Source organism: Heterocephalus glaber, unplaced genomic scaffold (genome assembly GCF_053883595.1).
Source record: "Heterocephalus glaber isolate CG9 unplaced genomic scaffold, H.glaber_assembly_v1.0 deba00001594, whole genome shotgun sequence".
Classification (NCBI taxonomy): Eukaryota; Metazoa; Chordata; class Mammalia; order Rodentia; family Bathyergidae; genus Heterocephalus; species Heterocephalus glaber.
This window is the reverse complement of record NW_028258369.1, coordinates 14,704,473-14,716,894: the sequence shown is the minus strand read 5'-3', so window position 1 is coordinate 14,716,894 and position 12,422 is coordinate 14,704,473. Positions and strand designations below refer to the sequence as shown.

The following is a 12,422-nucleotide window of genomic DNA, read 5'->3' as shown; positions in this document are numbered from 1 at the left end:
GAAATGGAGGGAGCAAGGCTAACAGCAACCTCAGAGCACAGAGCTGAATGCAATCAGAGTTTCAGGCCGGGTGAGATGATGTCAGGACATCTTGTTGGATACAGCAAGAAGGTAGGCACCTGTGAGAAGTCATCTGGGGAAGACATCAGGAAATAGAGAAATAAGCTTATTCCTCATATTTGCCAAACATTTAGTCAGCAAAGGGCAAGGGGCTAAAATGAACACGATCTCACAGTTCTGGTTTAGAGAATATGAAAACTGGCTGGAGGGAACACGGCTCCACAGTTCAAGTTCAGAAGCTGTTAAGAAACTCAGGTAATTGGCAAGGTAGAAGCAAAATCTTTATATGTAGATGAAATGATCATCTACAGAGAAACTACTAAGAAATCTCAAGGAGCCCCTAGAACTTGTATTTGAATTAAGCAGGATTAGAAAACACAAGGTATATATAAAAATTCAGGTCTGTGTATACTTGCTGTAAATGAAGAATTGGATACTGAAATTTAAAAGTTATGTAGGAGTGCAAAGGACCTAGAAAAGTTTAAAAAACAAAAACAAAAACAGTGTTGGAAGACGTTTAGTACCTAATTTTAAGACTTCTTCTAAAGTTACAGTAATCAAGGCAGTGTTGGTGTAAGGAAAAACATATAGATCATTTGAATAAAACAGAGAATCTAGAAGTAGAACCACACATATGGTCCACTGAATTTTGAAAGATTATTTAACATTAGCATTTTATAGACTATAAACTCAATTCAAGAGCTGAGGAAGAGATAGTGTTTTCAGCAAATGGCATTAGAACACCTGGTATCCTTGCCAATCTTATCCTAATTGTGTCATTTTATTGCCAGACTATTTTGGTGGGGCCTAGGTTTCAAAGTTTAATGGACAGATAAAGAGTAAGCATATCTGCCCTTGTTCCCCACCTTAAGGAGAAAGCATTGTGTCTTCTCCATTCATATAAGGCATTCTCGCTGGAAGTATGGAGTACATGTCTTTAATCTGTTGAGAAGGTTCTGTTCTACTTCTAGTCTCCTGATAGCTTTTACCATGAACAGCTGTAGAATTTAGTCCAATACTTTTTCTCCAACTAGTGACAGGATCATATGGCTTTTTCCTTTCCTCTGTTAAAATGATGACTTTTGGGGGTGGATCTTCTAATGCTGAACCAACACTGCCATCCCTATAACAAAACCACTTTCTACATACTACCAGATCTGACTTCTAAGAGTTTTTGTTCAACAAATTTCTATCTATGTTCATACTTTTTTCTTCTATTATCTTTATCCAGTTTTAGGATTAGCACAATGTTGAGTTCCTAAAATGAGAGGAGAAGTGTTCCTTCTTTTTTCTGCTTTAATTGTTTGATATAATTTATCAGTTAAAATGTTTATGAGCCTGCTGTTGTCATATGGGTAGGTTTTCAAGCTAGGAATATACTTTCTTTAATAGGTGCTATTCAAATTTTATATTTCCTCCGGAGTTAGTTTCATTAATGTGTCTTCTAAGGTACTTCTTAGAAGTTATCAAATTTATTTCAAAACAGATTTTTGAAATATGCTTTCTATATCCTTTTTTTTTTTTTTTTTTTTTTTTTTTGGTACAGGGATTGAACTCGGGACCTTGTGCTTGCATGCCAGGCGGTGGAACCACTGAGCTAAATCCCCAGCCCTTTCTATATCCTTTTAAATTCTGTAAAATCTGTGATACTGTCTCCTAGATCTTGATATTGTAATTTAAAAAATGTATAATTGATATTGTGTAACAGGAAGAAAAGGTCTAAAGGTGCAGGGGAAGTGGGAGAGGTAGGGGAAAGGAAAAATGGGAAAAGAAAAAATACGAGAAAAGGAAAAAAAATGGAAACAAAGTCTTTGCAAATAGGGAAGGGTGGAGGGGGTGAAGGGAGGGCAGGGGCAGGGGAAAAAAATAAGAACCAAGATACATCATGTAAAGGTACAGGATCCCAATGATGAATGTAACTGTATTTTATACCTAAAATGTACCAATAAACTTAATGGGAAAAAAAAGAAAAAGAAACTTTACAAGCCACGAAAAAAAATAAAAAGAAAAAGAAACTCAGGTAAAATGGACAGACATGGAACCTAGCCGGAAAGGACACGTCCAATGTTTGTTTCCCTATTGAGTCACTTGTTCCTAGCACATCAAGTCATGGTGTTTGGAGATGGAAGAAACCCGAGGAAAGCCACATTTTAGGCCCAGTTTTTAGGCCCACAGTCTGATTTCACCCCCACAAGTGCTGCCACCTCTGGCAGAAGACTGGGTGAGTGTTGTGAGCAGGGCAGGGGCGGGGCCAGAGTCGAATTCAGAGGCGTGGCTCAGGTGGAGGGTGTGGCTGAGCTGAACGGGTGTGGCCAGAATAGCGGGTAGAGGGCTGGCAAAGTCTGGAGGGGCGTGGCCAGGGCTGTACGTTTGGAAGTAGCTGCCGCGAACGCCAGATGAGGGGGTGTCCTCGCGCGAGGGGCGTGGCCGGCCATGAAGGGAGTGACAAGGTGGGTCCGCGCGCCACTCCCGAGTCCTGGGAGGCGAGCGAGCGGAGAGATTAGTGCTCTAAAGGAACCGCTCAGGTAAGGATGGGCGGCCGAGTGAAGTGGGGGCCCCCGGGGGAAGGGCAGACCCAGAGAAGGCAGTGACCCTCCCCACGACCTCCGCCCCAGAGCCGAAGCTCCGGATCTCGCAGCTGGGACGGCTGTTGGCCCTGATTGCCTGCGTTCCCTGAGAGCACCTAAAAGGGCATCGTCCTCCCCACTCAGCGCTCTTCCTCCACTGTGGGAGTCACCAGACGGCTGCACCCTCTTTAGGGCTCTTTGCACTTCACGAGAAAACAGCGGTCCAAGACAATTTGCGGGGAACAGGGCATTTGACTTCCTTGGATGGCCCGTTCCCAGAGATGGTTGAATCGAAATAACTCCAGAAGCCCAGTCTACTGTAAAATAGCTGGGGACGAGGGTAAAGGCTACAAATCTGAGACTGCAGTTCCAGAGGCCCAGGAGTAGTGGGCTACAACTCACTGTGCTTTGCATTGTGTTAGCCGCCCCCCCCCCAGCTGTGAACGGACTCAGTCACCCCCAGGGCAGGGGTCAGCATCACAGCTGTGCAGTGGACAAATCAGAGCCTTCTCCGCTGTGCACTTCCCTTCTCTCAACTTTTTGTGGCGTGCCCCACCCTAGAGCTAGAGCAGAGGAACTTCCAAAACAAAATTGTTGGGGACTGAGATATTTTGAGGCGTGCATCCTTAAAGGCTTCGGCCCTGTGACCGGTGGCAGCTCTTGAATACTGTCCATGCCCTTCCCTCCTGTGTCGTTTCCTCTGGGAAAATTCGAGAAATGCAGGCAGTTCCAGTGTGCACCTTAGCTGGGATGCAACTTGTTCTCGCTCAGCCACTGAAAACCACATAGCTTTCTGCTCCCCCTCCTTCTTTACTGACAATCTGGCTTTGCCACACTGCTGTTTAAAAGCTTTGCTGGAATATGGAAAGAGTAACCCTATTTCCCCAGTGACAGAAGCTGCCCCAGACCCCTGACAGTCCCTATAAATTCCTCGCAGTGGCTGCTGTTAGGATCTTTTGGAAATGGAAACCCTTTCAACTTCTTAGGACTCTGCTCCTTAACTCAGATTTTAAAAATCAGCACCTGGGCTGGAATTCATTGAAAACCCCCAGAACAGCAAGGGCACATTCACTATGCCTGTCCACTCCTGCCTTGTTCTTCCCAAAGCCAGGCAAAAGGATGGGACCACTTAGAATTGAAACTCAGTGAAGTTTGAATGAATTATGTGTGAATGAATGGAAAAGAGCATTTTGGAAATCTGCTGGTTAGGAGAAAACACATTTCATCTCTGGGTGAACAGAGGCAGTGAGTTGTCACACACAGAGCAGTTATTAGACATGTATTTTAAAACATTTGACTACCTCAAATTGGGGTCATGCTGCCAGGGAAGAAGTAAGGGAGAGGAGGAAGCTAAGCTTTCTCAGTCAAGATACAGCAACATAATCTCTAGATTTCATGAAAGAGCAAAAGGCCTGCTTCCTTTTGGAATTGGGAAATGAGAAAACAAAGAGTCAAGCCAATGAGGATCAAGGAATTTCTTTAATGTAATTGTAACCTTTAGTCAAAGTTTGGGTTTGTTTATTGGTTTTTGGTTTTTGGGGGGTTTTTTTGCTCTCTGGTTTGCATAGATAGAAATAGTTTAATTGGGCAGAGTTGAAACTACTTGTCATATAATAAATATACAATTTATGAAGGACTCTAAGCATTTTTTTTAATCATTTGAGACTAGGTCTTGTTATGGAGTTCAGGCTGGTCTTGAACTCACTATGTAGCCCAGGCTGGCTTCGAACTAGTGGTGCTCCTCTTGCCTCAGCCTCCCAAGTACTAGGATTACAAGCATGTGCCACCATACCTAGCATTTTAAGGGCTTCAAGAATCTCTTTTCCCACACATTTCTAAGTCTGCAAAATAGCAAATAAGGGACATTTCAGTAAAATACCAGTATATACATAAATAATCAGTGATATAAGCAGGCCTATCATGAAGAAAGCTTAGCTTAGCTTCCCTGTGATCCATGGAGCCCATGGGATACATCCTTATGAACAAATTTAAGCACAGATTTTTCATAAAATATGGTAGTATATGGTAGTAGTTCATTGTTATGTTTTATGTTTGATGGTTAAACATTATTTGTGCTTTAATCAGCTTGGATATTGTGAATTCAATGGGTAAGTTATAAGTAACCAACTCTCAATAAATTATTATTTTAATGTACCAGAAGAGATTGCCCTTAGGCCTGAGCATTAAAAACCCCATGTGTTGTTACAGGTATTAGAGCCTGCAATCAGCCAAACCGAGTTTCTGTTCACTTGAATTTTCCCAGAACCCTCCTCAGCCCTGACCTTCCATGCTTTGTTGCTTTCTTGACTGTCTTTGCTCCTTTGCAGTTTCCTGGCACCCTTGAATTACTCCTTTTTGTCCAACTCCTTCAGGTACACCTGGAACCCATGGAGGGAGGGGATTTTCCTTTTGTCTCTAGCTTTGTAACCACTCCTGAGCACCGAATTACATTGCCAACTCTTTCCTAGATCTTCCCTCTTGGATATACCTACCATTGGCATCCCAAATCCAGTACGATGATGGTAACCACCATCTTTCCCTCCACTCTTTCTCATGCCAGGGGCTATTCCTCTGTTCAGGGATTCATCCTCATTCAGCCAGCATTTCTTCATTGAATGCCAAACTCAACTTAAAAAAATATCCAAATGCTATCTTTTGGACACAGAGTACTTTGTGTATCTCTACTATCACTGCTGGACACCAAGTACCTTGTCCATCTCTACTTCACTGCCAAGTTCGGTGCTTCATCTTCTCTTCTCTCACTTGGATTATTGGGATTGCATTTCAAACTTTGCATGCCCAAACTTGGCCTACTGGCTTTCCACCCAAAATCTAGCCCATCCACTGTCTTCTCCATCTCAGTTCGAGGCAACACTATCCTTTCAGTGACTTAAGCCAAGAATCTTCTAGTAATCCTTAATTTCTTTCTTTCACATCTATCAAGCTGTATCTCCAACATATATGTAAAGTCCAACCACTTCTCACCACCTCTCTACACTGTGACAGCTTCAGTTCAAGTCCTTGGATTATCCTAAATAGTCTTCCTGCTTCTTTCCTGTCTCCGCCCACCCCCGACTCCCCAAGGTTATTTTTTCCTTTGTTTGTGGTCCTGGAGATCAAAGCCAGCACCTCTCACAGGCTAGGCAAGTGCTCTACCCCTAAGCTACATGTACCTCAGCTCTCCCCAGGAGATTTTTAATAGGTCACACTGAGTGATCTTTTTTTTTTTTTTTTTTGGTACCGAGGATCAAACTCTGGTCCTTGTGCTTGCACAGTAGGCGGCAAAACCACTGAGCTAAATCCCCGGCCCTACACTGAGTGATCTTTTTAAAATGTCAATCAAATTGTTACTCCTCTGCTTAAAAACCTTTATTTTATCCTAATTTCACTTAGAGCAGTGGTTCTCTACTTGGGGCAACCTCTCCTCCAGGGGACATCTGGCTGGCAATGTCTGGAGACATTTTTTATTGTTACAGCTCTGGTGTAGGGTGCTAGTAACATCTAGTAGAGGCTAGCTAATACAGATGCTGCCAAATGCCCTGCAATACATTCGTCAGCCCCCTCATGACCAAGAACCGTCTGGTCAAAAATGTCAACAATGTCAAGGTTAAGAAACCCTGACTTTGCTGGGTGTGGTGGCACACACATCTGTACCTGGACTATGCTCCCACTTGCTAGTCTTTGCACAAGCAGTTCCCCTTACCTGGAATGGCTCTCCTCTAGGTGGCCATATAACTAATTCCCAACCTCTTTCAGTCCTTTGCTTAAACTTCGGCTTCTCAATAAGGCCAAATACAACACCTCATCTCCAGATTCACCTGGTCCTGCTTACACATTCTAATTTTGTCTAATTGACTTCATTTACATTTCTTGTGTATCTGTATCTCTCTACTAAAATGTAAGCTTAACAAGAGCAAGGACTTTGTTTTGTTCCCCAATGAGCCTCGAACAGTGTGTAGCACTGAATAGATGTTCAGTTAGTATTTTGAAAAGAATGAAAGAATGATGAATTGAATGGAGATTGGTTGAAGGAATCACCTCCTCCCTTACTTCTCTGGTTCTACTTCGCTCCCTCCCATCCCTCCTGTGTTCTGCTGCTGGAGTCATCGAAGCTAGCAGTGCTTTCTTCTATACACAGTGAATAATACCCCAAAGGCATCCAGGCTCTTGGAAATTTATAATCTGCAAATTAATCTCAAACCCCCATCCAGCCCCACCTCACACTGCATCCCCAGGGCATCTGCTTGGCCAGTACATTGACAAATATTAATAGCAGACTTGGAATGAGTTCAGATACCCTCTCATCTTTTTTCAAAAAGTAGGTTTAGGATTTGATTTTGTTTTGTTTTATCTACAGGATGCAAAAGGAAGTCTGCAGCATCAGGGTCCCCTGTAGTGAGATTAGCAACATTTCTGGGGACAGACAGAGGTTCAGACCTTTAGACCACTACAGGAAGTCCACTGCTGGGTGTTGGGCTTTGCAGAGAGTGACTGAGAGTGGGGGTGATGGCAGGCCCTCTGCAGCCTTCCTACCCCCTGAAGCCAGTCTGGACATAGCACTTCCTCAGGGCCTGGTGTCATCAGCTGCCACCCGCAGCATTGTTCACAGTGTGTCTGCTGAGTGTGGGGCAGTCCCCAAGTCATGACCACAGCCCTGGCATTTGTCCCCAGCCTGCTGGGCTGATGCTTTCCTGATGATTGTCTGTGGACTCAGGGTCAGGGTCATTTATTCAGACTTCTCTGGGCACTGTATTATCAGACCTAACACCCCCAAAAGCTTCATGGGCAGGACCCATGTTCTGTCCACCTATGTGACCATACATCTGTTTGCACAACTTATGTGGCCCGCATGCGCACCTTGACTTCATCTTATCACGACCCTCACTTGGAAGGCTGAATCAGTATATATTCTTCTGATGAGTGTACATTTCACCTGGCATCATCTTCCTGGAAGTTACTAAGTCTCCCTTCCCAACTAGATTGTAAGCAAGCAAGTAGTCTTCTTCTACTTGTTTGTCCACCCCTCACCCCCTGAAACTGGAATTGTTCCATGAATAAACCTAGATTCTACTTCTTTCAATCCATATTGTCCTCCCTGGCCTTGGTGGCCAATCATTCCCACCCGCCAAGTCCTCATCATCCTGGAAGTTTCTCCTGTCCATCCCTCTGCCTTTGCCCCTCCTGCTGAATTGTCTTAGATGCCACCTCCTCCTGAAACTTAGACCTTCTGCTCCATTTTGTTCTTGGTGCCATCATGGGGCTACCTTCAAATTTGGCTTGGATTAAGAAATATCTATTTATTAGGCCAAGAAAATAAGTGAAGCACAGAAATACTGTATTGATTGCACTTACATAAGGTACCTACAATAAGCAAAAGCAAATACACAGAGATGTAGAGTAGAATGGAGGTTATTAGAGAGGGACAGAGGGGGTTTTTTATTATTTAATGAGCATAGAGTTGATGTTGGGGATGATGAAAAAGTTTTGGGTGTAGATGATGGTGATGGTTACACAACCTTGTGAATATTTAATTCCACTGCATTTGTACAACTACAATTAGTGAAGATGATAAAAAAATATATATATATACACACACACACACACATAGATATGTGGCCACAATTTTTAAAAAGTAACAAAAAGGAGTGAATAGGTGTTTAGTTTTTCCTTGTAGACTACAAGCTTTGGAGAGTGGAGAAGGGGCATGACTTTTGTTTTTTGTTTTGTTTTGGTACCAGGGATCAAACTCGGGTCCTTGCGCTTGCGCAGCAGGCAGCAAAACCACTGAGCTAAATCCCCGGCCCAGGGGCATGACTTTTGCATCTTCACACCAGTACAGTGCTTTACAGAAGATGTCATTCCTATTGCTTCGCTTCAGGAATGGAAGTCAGTGGAAAGGAAGCTTTGAGTTAAGGCCTGTTTTCCCCATATCTCTTTGCAGTTTTTGCAATTTCATTTTAGTCAAATCAATTTTATCAGGTGACTTGGGCTGTTTCCAAGATTTAGCTATTACAAACTGTGCTACTATAAACACGGGAGCGCATGTATCGCTGTGGTATGATGCTTTTAATTTTTTTAGGAAGATACCCAGCAGGGGAATAGCTGGGTTAAATGGGACTTCCAGTCCTAGTTCTTTGAGGTATCTCCATACTGATTTCCACAGTGGTTGCACCAGTCTGCACTCCCTCCAACAGTGGAGAAGGGTTCCTTTCTCCCCACAGCTATTTTCTTAATTTTGAAAAATTGATAATTTTCATACTCTGTAATAAAGCACCACCAGAGGCTATCTTATACAGGGAGATTTTGTAGATAAAAACTATGAATTGGTATCCATGGAGGATTGATTCGAGGACTCCTGAGGGTAGCACAATCCACAGATGTTAAAGTTCTATATATGAAAAGGCATAGTCACAATATATACATGTATCCAAATGTCACATGGTATCCCACAAATATATACAATGTTAGGTATCTGTAAAAAATAAATTTAAATTTTCAAAAGTTATTCAAGCTGAAAAGGGGGCATTGTATTTTCATATATCCTACCTATGGCTTCCTGTATAACCATAAGTCCCTTCTAGTTTACATGGCTGACACCTATGCTATGTAAGCAGTTGTTATACTGTACTGTTTAGGGAGAAATGACAAGCCAAAAAGGCTGTACATGTTCAACATACACTTTTTTCAAATATTTTCGATCCACATTGACTAAATCCCAATCCACAGATGCAGAAACTGGAGATACAGAAGGCTGGTTTTAGCTGCATGAGTTTGACATTTTCCATGACAAAAAGTTACGATACAGGAAGCAGAATCAACAGGCCGGGGATTTAGCTCAGTGGTTCCGGCGCCTGCCTCGAAAGTGCCAGGTCCCGAGTCTGATTCCTGATACCACTAAAAAAGAAAGCAGAATCAGATTCTGAGCTGAGAGGGCTGATAATCTATTACTCTGTAAGGCTGCTCAGTCAGTTCAGCTAAGGAAGGTATTTAAAAACAAGGTGCTCTTTTTTGTTCAAAACACTATCAAGATAATCTCTTGAAAGTTTGAAAGTTTTGCACATCCTAAATAAGGTATATTTTGACATATACACACTTCCTCCAAAAACGTATATATACAAACAAACACATAAAACTACAAACAAAGCAAATTTTAACTTTGAGAATTTCAAACACCTTTTTGGGCAATGGAGACACATTTCAGATGTCACTGGCTTGAACACCCTCCGTAGGATGCACGAACTTCCTCCTGGTCTGTCACGTGATGGCTGCACCTCGCCACCTCTCCAAGTCCAGGGTATTTATTGGCCAAGTGCTACCTACTCAAAGGGCACAGGATTGGCTGAAAGACTTTACCATACTTGTCTGAGGGCTTTGATGGCCAGAGCCATTGATTTTTTGTTGGAGCTAGCGATAGGAAGTAACTCTGCTTCCTGTTCTCATTGAACACGGCTTTTCAGGTGTGATTTTTCCTCCTTTCACGTAGGTGGAGCCTTCTCTCCCCTCTGTTTCAGGGAGAGCAGAGTCAAGGACAGTAGTACAGAGGAGAGAGAGCCAGGTCACAGGCCACTAATAGCACTGGTGCTCCACATCGATGGGGATCACATGTGGGTTGTGTTGTTATTGTTCTATCTTGCACTCCTCTTGGGAAGTAGAGTCCAAGCCTATAAGTGAAAAGTATCCTCAGTGTCCTCTGAGTTTCTCTTTCTGTACCTTCCTGTCTCCTGTCAAGGCCAAACTGCCGAGAGACCTCCTTCTGCAAAAGGTGGAATCTCAGGAGGCATGAACACCCTGCTGTGAGCCACTTTGTGTGTTTCCTTGCTCACCTTTTTATTTGTTTATTGTTAATTTTTATTTTTATTCATGCTTGTTTGTAGTACGTAATGATTACATTCCTTGTGCAGAGTTGGTGCGTGTCCATAACACATCTTGATTCTTTTTCTGTCCCCTTCCCCTCCCCCCGCCATCTCTTGGTCCCTTCCCTTTTGCAAAAGATCCATCTCCCTGTTTCCTATCATCTGTCTTTTAGTTTGCTCTTTAATTTCTTTATACTTTGGGTTTCTCATGTAAGAGAAACCATGTGATATTTAAGCTTGTGTGTCTGATTTATTTCACTAAACAATATGGTCTCAAGGTGCATCCATTTTCCTATTGGTGACTCAAGTTTCTCCTTCTTTGTGGCAGAGTAGTAATGTTTAGTATATGTGCTGCCGAAGCAAGCACAAGAGTAGTAATGTTTAAAAAATTTAAAAATGGGGGTAAAATTCACATAACATAAAATTAACTTTTTAAAATAAACAATTCAGTGTTGTGCAACCTGAACCTCAATCTAATTCCAAAACATTTGCACCACTTAAAGAGACCCCATGTCCACTAAGAAGTCCCCATTTCCCCTTTTCCTTATGACCTAGCAACCACCAGTCTGCCTTCTGTCTCTTTCCCATCCTAAGCATTTCATGTGCCTGCTTGTTTTTCTTCAAGATAAGGCATTTTACTTTCAATAGACAACCAATTCCCCAATTTGTCTCATTGTCACATGAAGATGGCTTTAGATTGCTTTTTGGTGGTTACCCATGCTGAGCAAGATTTTTCAGTCTTCAAAACACTCAGAACTCAACAGAGCATCTGCATTTCACATCAGTTCACAAGTCCAAGGCTCTTCCATTTTGGCCTAGATTCCCCTTGAGGTAGAAAGGTAGAGACAAAACCATTGCCCTTAAAAATGGATTTCTTCACTGCAATTTCTCTGTGCAACAAGAGCAGATGATGATAACATGTTCTCCTATTCTTGTTTAACAAGTAGTGGCAGTGGTGCCAGAAATGAATGCTTGACCTTTGTATGTGGCTTCTTTAACTTTAGCATCGTGTTTTGCAGGTTCCTTGTATTATAGCACATACCAAGGCTTCATTCCTTTCTATGACCTTGGTCATCTTAGAATAGCAGCATCCAACACAGTGTCTGATGAAGGAAATAATAAATGTTGGAATGAAAATGTGTACTGGGAGAATTCCCATCCTTTTGATATGAGGCTAACTTCCTACTCAGGTTCTGATTCAAATAGCAAGACTTTGCGGGCCCTTTGGGTCCTATAAGTATGGATGTGAGATTCTCCTCTTAAAGGACACATATTTCAAATATATTAAAAATATGCAAAAAAAATATGCATGCCTGTAATCCCAGCCCTCGGGGGGCTGAGGTAGGAGGATCACTATGAGTTCGAGGTCAGCCTGGGCTATGTAGTGACTTCAAGGCCAGGCTGACTACGTAGCGAGACCCTGTCTCAAAATAAATAAATAAATAAATAAATAAATATCATAAACAAGCTACATGGGCTGGGGGTGTAGCTCGGTAGTAGAGCACTGATGAGGCCCTGGGATCCTCAGCACTCGATAAAGTGAAATAAAATACAGGGCTGCAGCTGTAGCTGAGTGGTAGAGTGCTTGCCTAGCATGGGTGAGGAGGCCCTGCGTTCAGTCTTCAATACCACACACACACACACACACACACACACACTAATAAAATAAACAGTGCTACAGATGGGTAACGGTAGCATTTGAGCAAAGGACTCAGTCAGTACTGTCCCAGAACATGCAGGCAGTCGTATCCCAGCACTCAGTTTTTGAGATTAGGATCAACATCTTCCCCATCACCAGGAAAGCCTGTTCAGGTCATAGTACTCCTTGAATAGCCATCATATACCAGGGACTGTGTCCCTAAGAGACATGGCTGTGACGGAGACAGACACAGTTCCAGCACCGCTGAGGTGCTGGGGGAGATGTGGCTGTAAACTACAATCC

General features: G+C 42.8%; 1 protein-coding gene across 6 annotated transcripts in view; it reads left to right on the top strand.

The window, feature by feature from the left end:
- The window catches only part of Ca5b (carbonic anhydrase 5B), a 121,405-nt gene that overhangs the window by 61,607 nt on the left and 47,376 nt on the right, over positions 1-12,422 (top strand). The window contains exon 1 of one of the 6 annotated variants that reach the window (XM_087193701.1): positions 1,955-2,281. The exons of 2 other annotated variants lie outside the window; for them this stretch is intronic. The gene's annotated coding sequence lies outside the window, so the exon portion shown is untranslated. Of the gene's footprint in view, positions 1-1,954; positions 2,282-2,363; positions 2,586-12,422 lie in introns of those variants that run through there. 3 more of the 6 variants (XM_087193703.1, XM_004866105.4, XM_004866106.4) reach the window with 3 other exon arrangements.